The sequence below is a fragment of the Oncorhynchus kisutch genome, linkage group LG17 (genome assembly GCF_002021735.2).
Source record: "Oncorhynchus kisutch isolate 150728-3 linkage group LG17, Okis_V2, whole genome shotgun sequence".
Lineage (NCBI taxonomy): Eukaryota > Metazoa > Chordata > Actinopteri > Salmoniformes > Salmonidae > Oncorhynchus > Oncorhynchus kisutch.
In genome coordinates, this window is record NC_034190.2 from 87,162,577 (window position 1) to 87,177,603 (window position 15,027).

A 15,027-nucleotide genomic window follows, 5' to 3' on the forward strand; every position below is an offset into this window, starting at 1 on the left:
AAGTAGTCTACACACATCAGTCTTCTAATGTACAGGAAGTAGTCTACACACATCAGTCTTCTAATGTACAGGAAGTAGTCTACACATCAGTATTCTAATGAACAGGAAGTAGTCTACACATCAGTCTTCTAATGTACAGGAAGTAGTCTACACACATCAGTCTTCTAATGTACAGGAAGTAGTCTACACACATCAGTCTAATGTAAAGTATGTATTCTACACACAGCAGTCTTCTAATGTCAGCAAGTAGTCTACACACCGTACTCCTGAGCTGCAAGATGACTCATTAAAACTATTCAACCTGGTTTTGGAGAATGGCTACTTCCCTGATACAGTATATACCTGTATATACAGTACTAGCCAACCGTTTGGACACACCTTCTCATTCAAGTGGTTTTCTTTATATTTACTACGTTCAATATTGAAATAACACATTTGGAATCATGTGCAAAAAAGTGTTAAACAAATCAAAATATATTTTATATTTGAGACTCTTCAAAGTAGCCACCCTTTGTCTTGATGACAGCTTTGAAGACTTTTCGCATTCTGTCAACCAGCTTCACCTGGAATGCTTTTCCAACAGACTTGAAGGAGATCCCACATATGCTGAGCCCTTGTTGGCTGCTTTTCCTTCGCTCTGCGGTCCAACTCATCCTAAATCATCTCAATTGGGTTGAGATCAGGTGATTGTGGAGGCCAGGTCATCTGATGCAGCAGTCCATCACTCTCATTCTTGGTCAAATAGCCCTTACAAAGCCTGGAGGTGTGTTGGGTCATTGTCCTGTTGAAAAACAAATTATATCCCATCTGGTTAGCTCTGACTGGGACTGTCATATTGTTGCAGAATGCTGTGGTAACCATGCTGGTTAAGTGTGGCTTTATTCTAAATAAATCAGACAGAGTCACCAGCAAAGCACCATCACACCACCTCTTCCATGCTTCACGGTGGGAACCACACATGCAGAGATCATTCGTCCACCTACTCTGCTTCTCACAAAGACACAGCAGTTGGAACCAAAAATCTCAGGACAGATTTCTACCGGTCTAATGCCCATTGCTCTTGTTTCTTGGCCCAAGCAAGTCTCTTCCTCTTATTGGTGTCCGTTAGTAGTGTTTTCTTTGCAGCAATTTGACCATGAAGTCCTGATTCACACGGTCTCCTCTGAACAGTTCATGTTGCGATGTGTCTGCCATGCTTCTACACCTGCATTGCTTGCTGTTTGGGGTTTTAGGCTGGGTTTCTGTACAGCACATTGAGATATCAGCTGATGTACGAAGGGCTATATGAATAAATTTGATTTGATTTGATGACTTGAACTCTGTGAAGCATTTATTTGGGCTGAAATCCGAGGTGCAGTTAACTCTAATGAACTTTTACTTTGCAGCAAAGGTAACTCTGGATCTTCCTTTCCTGTGGCGGAGCCAGTTTCATCATAGTGCTTGATGGTTTTTGCGATCGCACTTGAAGAAACTTTCAAAGTTCAAAGTCCGGATTGACTGACCTTCATGTCTTTAATTAATGATGGTCTGTCATTTCTCTTTGCTTATTTGAGCTGTTCTTGCCATAATATTGACTTGGTCTTTTACCAAGTAGGGCCATCTTCTGTATACCACCCCTATCTTGTCACAACACTGATTGGTTCCAACGCATTAAGAAGGAAATACATTTCACAAATTAACTTTTAACAATGCACAGCTGTTAATTGAAATGCATTCCAGGTGACTACCTCATGAAGCTGCTTGAGAGAATGCCAAGAGTGTGCTAAGCTGTCATCTAGGCAAAAGGTGGCTACTTTGAAAAATCTCAAATCTCAAATATATTTTTGATTTGTTTAACACTTTTTGGTTACAACATGATTCCATATGTGTTATTTCATAGATTTGATGTCTTCACTATTGTTCTACAATGTAGAAATAGTACAAATAAAGAAAAACCCTTGAATGAGTAGATTTTGACTGGTCCTTTTAAAACATTTTTTATTTCTATCGTTCCTTAAAAGTTTTTGAAAAACTCACGTACATCTTGAAATGAGCCAATACAAATAGCAATCTCCAAAACTGCAGAATGTGCAGTCAAAATAAATTGTGATCCAGGGCAACACACACAGGCTAAAAGCAAAACTTACTGACTGCCTTGAAAAACAATCAGCGACCAATTTCTCCTCACCACGGACATGTCTGATTTCAATAGGAAACTCCTGCGATATCAATAGTAACTTACCACCTCACTGCAGAGCTTCTCTCCCTTTTCAGAGTTCACTCAATAGGTCTTTGATCGGGCCACGTCCCCAACGTCAGTGACATGTTCTAGTACATTTGCTCATCTGAGAATAAACCCTGATATTCTAAAAGCAGTGCAACAATGTCGCCAAGTGTGCCAAAAAGACATCAAGGTTTTCTAGTATCTCAGAGTTACTCAACCGCCCAACAGGTGTATTGGGTTGTCCTCCTGGAGATGCTGTAATCCCTATTACCAATTCTTTTCACTATGGGGTAAGGGCCTGGAAAGCCCTGGTCGTATTCCAGGTATTATTCCTGGTCGTATTCCTGGTTGTATTCCTGTTTGTATTCCTGATCGTATTCCTGGTCGTAGTGCTGGTCGTATCCCTGGTCGTAGTGCTGGTCGTATTCCTGGTCGTATTGTTGGTCGTATTCCTGGTTGTAGTGCTGGTCGTATTCCTGGTATTATTCCTGGTCGTATTCCTGGTTGTATTTCTGGTCGTATTCCTGGTCGTATTCCTGGTTGTATTCCTGGTCGTATTCCTGGTCGTATTCCTGGTCGTAGTGCTGGTCGTATTCCTGGTTGTATTCCTGGTCATATTCCTGGTCGTGTTCCTGTTTGTTTTCCTGGTTGTATTCCTGGTTGTAGTGCTGGTCGTATTCCTGGTCGTAGTGCTGGTTGTATTCCTGGTCGTATTCCTGGTTGTAATTCCTGGTCGTATTCCTGGTCGTAGTGCTGGTCGTATTCCTGGTTTTATTCCTGGTTGTAGTGCTGGTTGTATTCCTGGTCGTATTCCTGGTTGTAGTGCTGGTTGTATTCCTGGTCGTATTCCTGGTTGTAGTGCTTGTTGTAGTATCCCTGGTTGTATTCCTGGTCGTATTCCTGGTCGTAGTGCTGGTCGTAGTGCTGGTCGTATTCCTGGTCGTTGTGCTGGTCGTATTCCTGGTCGTAGTGCTGGTAAGTTGATGTCGCTTTAATATCCAATAGTTCTTCCCGGCTGTATATAATAACACTTAAGATTTTCTGGGCTGACATTGTAAGAAATAATATGTACAAAATGTAAAATACTACAAAGTTTCCTACGGACTAGAAGCGAGGCAGCCCTCCCTGTTGATGCCATCACCACTGGCCTCATGGTGAAATCCCTGAGCGGTTTCCTTCCTCTCCAGCAACTGAGTTAGGAAGGACTCCTGTATCTTTGTAGTGACTTGGTGTATTGATACACCATCCAAAGTGTAATTAACAACTTCACCATGCTCAAAGGTATATTCAATGTCTGCTTTTAATATTTTTACCCATCTACCAATAGCAGCTCTTCTTTGCGAGGCATTGGAAAACCTCCCTGGTCTTTGTGGTTGAATCCGTGTTTGATATGCAGTGCTCTAATGAGGGACCTTACATATAATTGTATGTGTGGGGTACAGAGATGAGGTAGTCATTCAAAAAATCATGTTTATACACCATTATTGCATACAAAGTGACTCCAAGCAACTTATTATGTGACTTGTCAAGCAATTTTTTTTACTCCTGAAATGTATTTAGACATAACAAGTCCCCCCTTATCTCAGCTCGTTGTTCACCATAGCATCACCCACCTGTATGTAGCACGCGCTCCAGCAGGTATATCTCTCTGGTCACCCCCAAAACCAATTCTTTCTTTGGCCGCCTCTCCTTCCAGTTCTCTGCTGCCGATGACTGGAACCAATTACAAAAATCTCTGAAACTGGAAACACTTATCTCCCTCACTAGCTTTAAGCACTAACTGTCAGAGCAGCTCACAGATTACTGCACCTGTACATAGCCCACCTATAATTTAGCCCAAACAACTACCTCTTTCCCTACTGTATTTAATTAATTAATTAATTTTGCTCCTTTCCTTTGCACCCCGTAATTTTTATTTCTACTTTGCACATTCTTCCATTGCAAATCTACCATTCCAGTGTTTTACTTGCTATATTGTATTTACTTTGCCACCATGGCCTTTTTTGCCTTTACCTCCCTTCTCACCTCATTTGCTCACATCGTATATAGACTTGTTTATACTGTATTATTGACTGTATGTTTGTTTTACTCCATGTGTAACTCTGTGTTGTTGTATCTGTCGAACTGCTTTGCTTTATCTTGGCCAGGTCGCAATTGTAAATGAGAACTTGTTCTCAACTAGCCTACCTGGTTAAATAAAGGTGTTCTCAACTAGCCTACCTGGTTAAATAAAGGTGTTCTCAACTGGTCTACCTGGTTAAATAAAGGTGTTCTCAACTAGCCTACCTGGTTAAATAAAGGTGTTCTCAACTAGCCTACCTGGTTAAATAAAGGTGTTCTCAACTGGCCTACCTGGTTAAATAAAGGTGTTCTCAACTGGCCTACCTGGTTAAATAAAGGTGTTCTCAACTAGCCTACCTGGTTAAATAAAGGTGAAATAAAAATAAATAAAAAGAACAAAGGGTTGAATATTTATTGACTGAAGACATTTCAGCTTTTCATTTTTAATACGTTTGTAACTAATGTAAGGAGTGTGTATACTTTCTGAAGACACTGTATATTCATCATGTTAGACAATAACAAGCTGCCCTGGCCAGATCTCTCTCTCTCTCTCTCGTCTTTTCCTCTCTACCCCTGGTTGCTGGGTTACGACAAGGCCTGATGCAGCTCTTGGCCAGGGAGCCTATGTTCTACAGATGGCCTTGTCCTTCTTCTCCTCCTCTCTTGTCCTCACCCCTCTTATCCATTCTCTCTTTCCCTCTCCCCTCTCTCGCTGTCCTCCTGTCAATCAATTTCTCTTTCTCTCTGTGTACCTTTCATTTAGTCTTCGACAGTCCCGCTCTTCTCTAGCAACAGCTCTCTGATACTAAGTGAATCAAGCACACCTTCTATCTCTCCAGCTACCATAGGTTACCATAGGTTACCATAGGTTACCATAGGTTACCATAGGTTACCATAGGCCACCATAGGTTACCATAGGTTACCATAGGCCACCATAGGTTACCATAGGTTACCATAGGTTACCATAGGCCACCATAGGTTACCATAGGCCACCATAGGTTACCATAGGTTACCATAGGTTACCATAGGTTACCATAGGTTACCATAGGCCACCATAGGTTACCATAGGCCACCATAGGTTACCATAGGCCACCATAGGCTACCATAGGTTACCATAGGTTACCATAGGCTACCATAGGTTACCATAGGTTACCATAGGCCACCATAGGTTACCATAGGTTACCATAGGTTACCATAGGCTACCATAGGTTACCATAGGCCACCATAGGTTACCATAGGCTACCATAGGTTACCATAGGCCACCATAGGTTACCATAGGCCACCATAGGTTACCATAGGTTACCATAGGTTACCATAGGCCACCATAGGTTACCATAGGTTACCATAGGTTACCATAGGCTACCATAGGTTACCATAGGTTACCATAGGCTACCATAGGTTACCATAGGTTACCATAGGCCACCATAGGTTACCATAGGTTACCATAGGTTACCATAGGCCACCATAGGTTACCATAGGTTACCATAGGTTACCATAGGCTACCATAGGTTACCATAGGTTACCATAGGTTGGCTGAGGGAAAGGTTAGGTATCTGATGCTGGGGGTCAGTGTTTGATTCGTTGAGTAAGAGGAACATGTTTTTATCTAAGATTTAACCACACTAAGTTGGAGGTGATTGATGGGTCCCCTGGTGTCTGACAGACCAACTGACAGGAGAGGAGACTGACAGGAGAGGAGGCTGACAGGAGAGGGGCTGACAGGAGAGGAGACTGACTGACTATCTGACTGGAGAGGAGTCTGACTGACTGACTGACTGGAGAGGAGACTGACTGTCTGACTGGAGAGGAGACTGACTGACTGACTGACTGACTGGAGAGGAGTCTGACTGACTGACTGGAGACTGACTGACTGACTGGAGAATGACTGACTGACTGACTGGAGAGGAGACTGACTTTCTGACTGGAGAGGAGACTGACTGACTATCTGACTGGAGAGGAGACTGACTGACTGTCTGACTGGAGAGGAGTCTGACTGACTGTCTGACTGGAGAGGAGACTGCCTGACTGACTGACTGGAGAGGAGTCTGACTGACTGACTGGAGACTGACTGACTGACTGGAGGATGACTGACTGACTGACTGGAGAGGAGACTGACTTTCTGACTGGAGAGGAGACTGACTGACTATCTGACTGGAGAGGAGACTGACTGACTATCTGACTGGAGAGGAGACTGACTGACTGTCTGACTGGAGAGGAGTCTGACTGACTGTCTGACTGGAGAGGAGACTGACTGACTGACTGACTGGAGAGGAGACTGATTGACTGACTGGAGAGGAGACTGACTGTCTGACTGGAGAGGAGTCTGACTGACTATCTGACAGGAGAGGAGTCTGACTGACTGACTAGAGAGGAGACTGACTGACTGTCTGACTGGAGAGGAGACTGACTGACTGTCTGACTAGAGAGGAGACTGACTGACTGACTAGAGAGGAGACTGACTGACTGACTGGACAGGAGACTGACTGACTGTCTGACTAGAGAGGAGACTGACTGACTGACTGACTGACTGGAGAGGAGACTGACTGTCTGACTGGAGAGGAGACTGACTGACTGACTGGAGAGGAGACTGACTGACTGTCTGACTGGAGAGGAGTCTGACTGACTATCTGACTGGAGAGGAGACTGACTGACTGACTGGAGAGGAGACTGACTGGAGAGGAGACTGACTGACTGTCTGACTGGAGAGGAGATTGACTGACTGTCTGACTAGAGAGGAGACTGACTGACTGACTGGAGAGGAGACTGACTGACTGACTGGAGAGGAGACTGACTGACTATCTGACTGGAGAGGAGACTGACTGACTGTCTGACTGGAGAGGAGTCTGACTGACTGTCTGACTGGAGAGGAGACTGACTGACTGGAGAGGAGACTGACTGGAGAGGAGACTGACTGACTGTATGACTGGAGAGGAGATTGACTGACTGTCTGACTAGAGAGGAGACTGACTGACTGACTGGAGAGGAGACTGACTGACTGACTGACTGACTAGAGAGGAGACTGACTGACTGACTGACTAGAGAGGAGTCTGACTGACTGTCTGACTGGAGAGGAGTCTGACTGACTGTCTGGCTGGAGAGGAGACTGACTGACTGTCTGACTGGAGAGGAGACTGACTGACTGACTGACTGGAGAGGAGACTGACTGACTGGAGAGGAGACTGACTGTCTGACTGACTATCTGACAGGAGAGGAGTCTGACTGACTGACTAGAGAGGAGACTGACTGACTGTCTGACTGGAGAGGAGACTGACTGACTGCCTGACTAGAGAGGAGACTGACTGACTGACTGACTGGAGAGGAGACTGACAACAAATCCCCATCTATTCTCCACCATTATATTCTCCCTCCATCCATCCAGCCAAACATCCCCCAGTAGACTGACGTGTCTGTTTTGCCCAGTAGAGTGACCTGTCTACCCTTCAGACCCATAAAACACTCTCTGGATGCCTCTAGACCACCAGGCAGCAGTCACAGCTACAGTCTCTGCCCCTGTTTCAGGTCTAGGCTCTGCCTCCAAATGCATTCCTCATCTCCTCACCTGAAACTGACTGTCAATACTGAGAGTAGGAGGGTAGCGAGGGTAAAATAGGATTTGGGACAGAGAGCTGGTATCATTCCAGGGATACAGCTTCTCCTCAGTAACCCAGGGGGTGTACTGTCCCTCAACTAGCCTCCTATACCAGGGGGTGTACTGTCCCTCAACTAGCCTCCTGTCCAGGGGGTGTACTGTCCCTCAACTAGCCTCCTGTCCAGGGGGTGTACTGTCCCTCTATAGCCTCCTGTCCAGGGGGTGTACTGTCCCTCTACTATCCTCCTGTCCAACGGGTGTATTGTCCCTCTATAGCCTCCTGTCCAGGGGGTGTACTGTCCCTCTATAGCCTCCTGTCCAGGGGGTGTACTGTACCTCTACTAGCCTCCTGTCCAGGGGGTGTACTGTCCCTCTATAGCCTCCTGTCTGGGGGGTGTACTGTCCCTCTATAGCCTCCTGTCCAGGGGGTGTACTGTCCCTCTATAGGCTCCTGTCCAGGGGGTGTACTGTCCCTCTATAGCCTCCTGTCCAGGGGGTGTACTGTCCCTCTACTAGCCTCCTGTCCAGGGGGTGTACTGTCCCTCTACTAGCCTCCTATCCAGGGGGTGTACTGTCCCTCAACTAGCCTCCTGTCCAGGGGGTGTACTGTCCCTCAACTAGCCTCCTGTCCAGGGGGTGTACTGTCCCTCAACTAGCCTCCTGTCCAGGGGGTGTACTGTCCCTCTATAGCCTCCTGTCCAGGGGGTGTACTGTCCCTCTATAGGCTCCTGTCCAGGGGGTGTACTGTCCCTCTACTAGCCTCCTGTCCAGGGGGTGTACTGTCCCTCTACTAGCCTCCTATCCAGGGGGTGTACTGTCCCTCAACTAGCCTCCTGTCCAGGGGGTGTACTGTCCCTCAACTAGCCTCCTGTCCAGGGGGTGTACTGTCCCTCAACTAGCCTCCTGTCCAGGGGGTGTACTGTCCCTCTATAGCCTCCTGTCCAGGGGGTGTACTGTCCCTCTATAGGCTCCTGTCCAGGGGGTGTACTGTCCCTCTATAGCCTCCTGTCCAGGGGGTGTACTGTCCCTCTATAGGCTCCTGTCCAGGGGGTGTACTGTCCCTCTATAGCCTCCTGTCCAGTTGGTGTACTGTCCCTCTACTAGCCTCCTGTCCAGGGGGTGTACTGTCCCTCTATAGCCTCCTGTCCAGGGGGTGTACTGTCCCTCAACTAGCCTCCTGTCCAGGGGGTGTACTGTCCCTCTATAGCCTCCTGTCCAGGGGGTGTACTGTCCCTCTATAGCCTCCTGTCCAGGGGGTGTACTGTCCCTCTACTAGCCTCCTGTCCAGGGGGTGTACTGTCCCTCTACTAGCCTCCTATCCAGGGGGTGTACTGTCCCTCTATATCCTCCTGTCCAGGGGGTGTACTGTCCCTCTATAGCCTCCTGTCCAGGGGGTGTACTGTCCCTCTATAGCCTCCTGTCCAGGGCGTGTACTGTCCCTCTATAGCCTCCTGTCCAGGGGGTGTACTGTCCCTCTACTAGCCTCCTGTCCAGGGCGTGTACTGTCCCTCTATAGCCTCCTGTCCAGGGGGTGTACTGTCCCTCTACTAGCCTCCTGTCCAGGGGGTGTACTCTACATCAAGCTCTTTCACTACAGAAACAGGAGACAGACTATTGTGGTTTATATTGAGTCCATCACTCTAACTTTAGTCACCATGTCCTTAGTGTTTCGATGGCTTGAAGGAGTTGATTTGGGATGCAGCTCCTCCTCATCTCATCTCCTGTCTCCAACTAACTTTACAATTTCCAAGTCTGATTTTATTCTCCTACCCAGACTAATTTCCTCTGAAATATGCGGAGTCTGATGGACCAATGCTACAACTTGGTATTTTGTTAGCCAATAAGAAAGAAGTGAGAACCTCCCAGCGCAATTGGCATTGTCTAATCGGCTTAATCTGCCAACCAATCATCTTCCACAACACCTTCCCCTACGTGCCTTGTGCACCTCTGTCGTATAGGTCAGATATCTTGGCAATAAAGAGACTGTGTTTGTATAGGTCAGACATCTTGGCAATAAAGAGACTGTGTTTGTATAGGTCAGACATCTTGGCAATAAAGAGATTGTGTTTGCATAGGTCAGACATCTTGGCAATAAAGAGACTGTGTTTGTATAGGTCAGACATCTTGGCAATAAAGAGACTGTGTTTGTATAGGTCAGACATCTTGGCAATAAAGAGACTGTGTTTGTATAGGTCAGACATCTTGGCAATAAAGAGACTGTGTTTGTATAGGTCAGACATCTTGGCAATAAAGAGACTGTGTTTGTATAGGTCAGACATCTTGGCAATAAAGAGATTGTGTTTGTATAGGTCAGACATCTTGGCAATAAAGAGACTGTGTTTGTTACTCCCATTGGGATAGTTTTCCCCACAAGTGCGACACACATCGACCATAGATTTTAAGGGTGTAGTCTTTCATATTTTCAGTGAAGCCATTAGCTAGCTAGCTGTGCCTTTTGCTAATTAGCACGGTGGAAGGTAGGTCCTATTGGTTTTCCCCTTTGAGGCCAGGGAGAATGTTGTTTCCCTTTGAGGCCAGGGGGAATGTTTTCCCCTTTGAGGCCAGGGAGAATGTTTTCCACTTTGAGGCTAGGGAGAATGTTTTCCACTTTGAGGCCAGGGAGAATGTTTTCCACTTTGAGGCCAGGGAGAATGTTTTCCACTTTGAGGCTAGGGAGAATGTTGTTTCCCTTTGAGGCCAGGGGGAATGTTGTTTCCCTTTGAGGCCAGGGGGAATGTTGTTTCCCTTTGAGGCTAGGGGGAATGTTGTTTCCCTTTGAGGCCAGGGGGAATGTTGTTTCCCTTTGAGGCCAGGGGGAATGTTGTTTCCCTTTGAGGCTAGGGGGAATGTTGTTTCCCTTTGAGGCCAGGGGGAATGTTTTTCCCTTTGAGGCCAGGGGGAATGTTTTCCCCTTTGAGGCCAGGGAGAATGTTGTTTCCCTTTGAGGCCAGGGGGAATGTTGTTTCCCTTTGAGGCCAGGGAGAATGTTGTTTTCCTTTGAGGCCAGGGGGAATGTTGTTTCCCTTTGAGGCCAGGGGGAATGTTGTTTCCCTTTGAGGCCAGGGGGAATGTTTTCCCCCTTTGAGGCCAGGGAAAATGTTGTTTCCCTTTGAGGCCAGGGGAATGTTGTTTCCCTTTGAGGCCAGGGGGAATGTTGTTTCCCTTTGAGGCTAGGGAGAATGTTGTTTCCCTTTGAGGCCAGGGGGAATGTTGTTTCCCTTTGAGGCCAGGGGGAATGTTGTTTCCCTTTGAGGCTAGGGGGAATGTTGTTTCCCTTTGAGGCCAGGGGGAATGTTTTTCCCTTTGAGGCCAGGGGGAATGTTGTTTCCCTTTGAGGCTAGGGGGAATGTTGTTTCCCTTTGAGGCCAGGGGGAATGTTTTTCCCTTTGAGGCCAGGGGGAATCTTTTCCCCTTTGAGGCCAGGGAGAATGTTGTTTCCCTTTGAGGCCAGGGGGAATGTTGTTTCCCTTTGAGGCCAGGGAGAATGTTGTTTTCCTTTGAGGCCAGGGGGAATGTTTTCCCCTTTGAGGCCAGGGGGAATGTTTTCCCCCTTTGAGGCCAGGGGGAATGTTGTTTCCCTTTGAGGCCAGGGAGAATGTTGTTTTCCTTTGAGGCCAGGGGGAATGTTGTTTCCCTTTGAGGCCAGGGGGAATGTTGTTTCCCTTTGAGGCCAGGGAGAATGTTGTTTTCCTTTGAGGCCAGGGGGAATGTTGTTTTCCTTTGAGGCCAGGGGGAATGGTTTTTTTAGCACACAATTTCCTGTTCTCCATTTGGAGCCTCGCAGTCCTTTGATTGGCAATAAATGATGACAAAGACTTGACTTAGTTAAGGTCACATTTAATTATATGATCACTTCCGCTAAGGCCAACGTAGAATGGTTGTTGTCGCCAGGCTTATGTGCGCTGTGCGCAATAGCCTGGTGACAAGGTTAGTCCGATTTAGAATGACACATAACGCTCTGCTCTCTGCAGTCAGAACCAGTCCCAGTTCCAGTCCTATATAATGATACATAACGCTCTGCTTTCTGCAGTCAGAACCAGTCCCAGTTCCAGTCCTATATAATGATACACAACGCTCTGCTCTCTGCAGTCAGAACCAGTCCCAGTTCCAGTCCTATATAATGATACACAACGCTCTGCTCTCTGCAGTCAGAACCAGTCCCAGTTCCAGTCCTATATAATGATACACAACACTCTGCTCTCTGCAGTCAGAACCAGTCCCAGTTCCAGTCCTATATAATGATACACAACGCTCTGCTCTCTGCAGTCAGAACCAGTCCCAGTTCCAGTCCTATATAATGATACACAACGCTCTGCTCTCTGCAGTCAGAACCAGTCCCAGTTCCAGTCCTATATAATGATACACAACGCTCTGCTCTCTGCAGTCAGAACCAGTCCCAGTTCCAGTCCTATATAATGATACATAACGCTCTGCTCTCTGCAGTCAGAACCAGTCCCAGTTCCAGTCCTATATAATGATACATAACGCTCTGCTCTCTGCAGTCAGAACCAGTCCCAGTTCCAGTCCTATATAATGATACACAACGCTCTGCTCTCTGCAGTCAGAACCAGTCCCAGTTCCAGTCCTATATAATGTGCAGTATTTCTTTGGGGTTGTTTCAATGTCTTTCAGCTGTGAAACGTTCTAATTTAATAGAGCGATGAGAAGGTAGCCTAGTTCCGGAGGTTAATAGATAGTTGGGCGTGGAGGGCCTATATATAGCGGTGAGAGGGCCCCTGGCTGTCCCTTAACTTATGTCCCACTGGACCTACAGGGGCCTTTATACTGAGCAGCAGAACCACTGGCCTCAATACACAGACTCTCTCTGGCTCTCTCTCTCTCTCTCTCTCTCTCTCTCTCTCTCTCTTCTGTGTCTCTCTCTCTGTATCTCTCTGGCTCTCTCTGTCTCTTTCTCTCTCTGGCTCTCTCTGTCTCTCTCTCTCTCTCTGGCTCTCTCTCTCTCTCTCTCTGTATCTCTCTGGCTCTCTCTGTCTCTCTCTCTCTCTGTCTCTTTCTCTCTCTGGCTCTCTCTCTCTCTTTCTCTGTATCTCTCTGGCTCTCTCTGTCTCTTTCTCTATCTGGCTCTCTCTGTCTCTTTCTCTATCTGGCTCTCTCTGTCTCTCTCTCTCTCTCTGACTCTCTCTCTCTCTGTCGCTTTCTCTCTCTGGCTCTCTCTGTCTCTCAATTTCAATTCAACTCAATTCCAGGGGCTTTATTGTCATGGGAAACATGTGTTAACATTGCCAAAGCAAGTGAGGTAGATAATATATAAAGTGAAATAAACAATACAAATTAACAGTAAACATTACACATACAGAAGTTTCAAAACAATAAAGACATTACAAATGTCATATTATATATATATACAGTGTTCTAACAATGTACAAATGGTTAAAGGACACAAGATCAAATAAATAAGCATAAATATGGGTTGTATTTACAATGGTGTGTGTTCTTCACTGGTTGCCCTTTTCTCATGGCAACAGGTCACAAATCTTGCTGCTGTGATGGCACACTGTGGAATTTCACCCAGTAGATATGGGAGTTTATCAAAATTGGATTTGTTTTCGAATTCTTTGTGGATCTGTGTAATCTGAGGGAAATATGTCTCTCTAATATGGTCATACATTGGGCAGGAGGTTAGGAAGTGCAGCTCGGTTTCCACCTCATTTTGTGGGCAGTGAGCACATAGCCTGTCTTCTCTTGAGAGCCATGTCTGCCTACGGCGGCCTTTCTCAATAGCAAGGCTATGCTCACTGAGTCTGTACATAGTCAAAGCTTTCCTTAATTTTGGTTCATTCACAGTGGTCAGGTATTCTGCCGCTGTGTACTCTCTGTTTAGGGCCAAAAAGCATTCTAGTTTGCTCTGTTTTTTTGGTTAAAATCTTTCCAATGTGTCAAGTAATTATCTTTTTGTTTTCTCATAATTTGGTTGGGTCTAATTGTGTTGCTGTCCTGGGGCTCTGTAGGGTGTGTTTGTGTTTGTGAATAGAGACCCAGGACCAGCTTGCTTAGGGGACTCTTCTCCAGGTTCATCTCTCTGTAGGTGATGGCTTTGTTATGGAAGGTTTGGGAATCGCTTCCTTTTAGGTGGTTGTAGAATTTAACAGCTCTTTTCTGGATTTTGATAATTAGTGGATATCGGCCTAATTCTGCTCTGCATGCATTATTTGGTGTTCTACATTGTACACGGAGGATATGTTTGCAGAATTCTGCATGCAGAGTCTCAAATTGGTGTTTGGAACAGTACCAGACCTCACAACAGTAAAGGGCAATGGGCTCTATGACTGATTCAAGTATTTCTAGCCAATTCCTAATTGGTATGTTGAAATTTATGTTCCTTTTGATGGCATAGAATGCCCTTCTTGCCTTGTCTCTCAGATCGTTCACAGCTTTGTGGAAGTTACCTGTGGTGCTGATGTTTAGGCCAAGGTATGTATAGTTTTTTGTGTGCTCTAGGGCAACAGTGTCTAGATGGAATTTGTATTTGTATTTGTGGTCCTGGTGACTGGACCTTTTTTGGAACAACATTATTTTGGTCTTACTGAGATTTACTGTCAGGGCCCAGGTCTGACAGAATCTGTGCATAAGATCTAGGTGCTGCTGTAGGCCCTCCTTGGTTGGTGACAGAAGCACCAGATCATCAGCAATTTGTGTGTTTTTTGACATTGATAATGCAGTGCGGGTTCTCAGCATTGTACGGATATCTCTGTTCATGGCTTTGTACATGTCACAGATGTTTGTATATACATGGTCCAAGACATTGTTTCCTCTTGTGGAGCAGGCTACATGTTGGGGACCATCAACACAGGGGCACCACAGGGGTGTGTGCTTAGTCCCCTTCTGTACTCCCCGTTCCCCCACGACTGTGTTGCTACGCACGGCTCCAACACCATCATTAAGTTTGCTGATGACACAACGGTGGTAGGCCTGATCACCGACAACGACGAGACAGCCAATAGGGAGGAGGTCAGTGACCTGGCAGTGTGGTGCCAGCAAAATAAACTCTCTCGAAATGGTCAGTCACTACATTGGAGCCTCTTCTCTGGTACTGGTCCTCCATTGGTGCCTCTCCTCTGGTCAGTCACTACATTGGAGCCTCTTCTCTGGTCAGTCACTACATTGGAGCCTATTCTCTGGTCAGTCACTACATTAGAGCCTCTTCTCTGGCCAG